Source organism: Lampetra planeri, unplaced genomic scaffold (genome assembly GCF_965212315.1).
Source record: "Lampetra planeri unplaced genomic scaffold, kcLamPlan1.2.h2 scaffold_1144, whole genome shotgun sequence".
Lineage (NCBI taxonomy): Eukaryota > Metazoa > Chordata > Hyperoartia > Petromyzontiformes > Petromyzontidae > Lampetra > Lampetra planeri.
Genome location: NW_027613856.1, coordinates 28,203 through 30,777, shown reverse-complemented (window position 1 = coordinate 30,777; position 2,575 = coordinate 28,203). Strand labels below are relative to the sequence as shown.

The following is a 2,575-nucleotide window of genomic DNA, read 5'->3' as shown; positions in this document are numbered from 1 at the left end:
TGAGTCTCTATGTGAGTCTATGGGTCTCTATGTGAGTCTATGGGTCTCTATGTGAGTCTATGGGTCTCTATGTGGGTCTAAGGGTCTCTATGTGAGTCAATAGGTCTTTATTTACGTCTTTGGGCTTCTGCCTGATTCTATAGATCTCGATGTAAATCTATGAGTCTCTGTATGTCTTTACGTGTTTTTATGCAAGTCTATAGGTTTTCTATGTAAGAATTTTATAGGGTTTTATACGTTCGTCTAAATGTTTTCTACGTAAGTTTATAGGTTTTCTATGTAAGTCCATAGGTTTTTTAAGTAAGTCTATCGGTTTTATAGGTGAATCTATAGCTTTTCTATTTGAGTCCATAGGTTTTCTGTGCAAGTCGAAGTTAGTCTATGGAGTTTCTATGCAAGTCTACATTTTTTCTATGTAAGTCTTTATCAGCCTATAGGTTTTTTTGTTCACGTACATCGACGGGGTTTTCTGCGTGGCGCGTGAGACACCAGAGAGCCCAGGGTGATCACAGTCGGGGGCCGGCTAAAGTCGGACTGGAATCCAGGAACCCAGCGGATTCGCTCCGTGACCTCTGAGCCACGCGCGGGCTCCTGGTGACACAAGTAGATACCTCTTACTGCTCTAGTCTATATATATAATTACTATTGCGGTCGTCGATATATATAAGAACTGTTATTGTTGTATCTCGAACTGTTATTGAGTATCTATATAAATATTGAACGTCATCTGTACGTCTCAAAAACCTCTAGAGCGACGTCCCGACTGGGTAGAAATGTTGTTACATCGGTAGCTTTTAGGACACAAAAACAACAGGAAACATCTGAAAATCCGAGATTTTTCATTTTAAGAACACCAAATCTCGATGTTAAGTGCCCCATGAACACGTTTGTGCGTGTGGTGTCATTAAGAAACCGTTAAAAATATAAGATTGCTTTTATTTCGTCTAATAGAGCGTTAAGGGCCGTCCATAAAGACGTCACGCGATTTTGGACGTTTTTTGCCCCCCCACCTCGTCACACGGCGTCACAAAAGTCAGATCCCCCCCTCAAAAATGACGTCACAAAGCTTTGCCCCCCCCCCCCCAACAAAAAAAAACATGCTTCAAATCGCTTTAAAACTATTGTCATTGTAGTGCGTATTTAATGTGGCGCTGCACTCTGATGTTGCAGGAGAAAACATGTATTATAACGTCTATTTAATTAAGTAGAACGTGTTGTCTATATTTATTTAAAGTTGCGCATTTTGATGTGATGTCACGTTTCTCACCCCCCTCCCCTCGTCACACATCGTCACAAATGTCTGACCCCCCCCCCACCCCCCCAGGTGCGTGACGTCATTTATCGGCAGTCCCATAGACGTCAACTAAAATTTAAGCGAGGACCACTGGTTGGGCTCTATCTTTGATTGTTAGGGAGATATTTCGGATTCAAGCGGTTTTGGACAAAAAACGTTTGCCTGGCAGAGTCAGCCTTAATGAACCAGCATATGAGTATTATTATTTTGTAGTGTGTTTCTACATGTGTAGTGACATGGAATGGGTCACTACCGAGCACAGCGCGGGTTGCTGGCAGAGAAGGGGACCTGCGGTTTCAGCAGCCCTGTCTGTCCGCAGGTCACGTGACAAGCCAGAGAGAGGGGGGGTAGGGCAAAGGTGACAGAGGGGGGCACGTGAGGCGAGCCCGGGAACCCGCGAGAAGGTTCTGGACGGGGGGCGTGGTCAGGGGCGTGGCCGGGGGCGTGGCCGGGGGCGGAGCGAGGCCACGCCGGGAGGATAAAAGGGGACGCTGAGCGAAGATTCGGGGCTGTCGCTGTGAGTGGTTCCTCTTGCCGTGCTGCCTGAGTCTTCGTCGCAGTCTTCACCTTCTCGGCGTCGTCAGTCAGGCAGTCTGCCAGCTGTCCTGACTGGCAAGCTGTAGCTCCCGTTTGTAACCTGTGAAGGCTGTCAATTATCACGTGTATTATTATAATACATAATACATTATTATTTATAATAAATAGAGTGCCTCTTACTTACTCCTAGTGTCTCTGAGTCAGTCACTATGCATATTATTTTTGCTGTAGGATAATGGATTATTATTGTTGCTGTAGTACTATAGAAATGAAATAATAATTGTTATTGTTGCTGGACTGGTAGGAGACATTACGTTATTATTAGAATAGGGTTTTCCTCTTTTTCTGGCAACAAAACAGGTGTTAAAATGTTAAAACACCAATCTGAAACCTTTTACACGAAATCACGTCTGCATTAACCACAATACTTGTGGTCAGAATGCAAACTAAAAAAAGCTGTCTCGGGTGTGGACCAATGAGTTTCAAAGACAGTGCATATATGATCAGAGTATATATGCATTCTTGATGTGAAGCTTTCGTGACTGCAGGAATCCATACTCTTTGATTCTTTCGGTAAAGTCACGTAGGTATTATATTTTATTTCATATCTACATGGCTTTACCGAAATAACCAAATATAGTATAGATGCATTGCCAGAAAAAAGTGGAAACCCTATTTTCATATGTTGGTACTGGCAAAGGAGGTCCCATGATGGTACTGGTGTAGTAAGTACTCAGGAGGCTT

The 2,575-nt window shown here is 43.7% G+C and overlaps 1 long non-coding RNA gene across 1 annotated transcript; it reads left to right on the top strand.

The window, feature by feature from the left end:
• The first annotated feature begins 275 nt into the window (after positions 1-275).
• Positions 276-2,014, top strand: LOC144738741 (uncharacterized). The gene is made up of 2 exons (XR_013589307.1): positions 276-603; positions 1,325-2,014. It is a non-coding gene; the product is annotated as an uncharacterized LOC144738741 (long non-coding RNA).
• Positions 2,015-2,575: the final 561 nt, after the last annotated feature.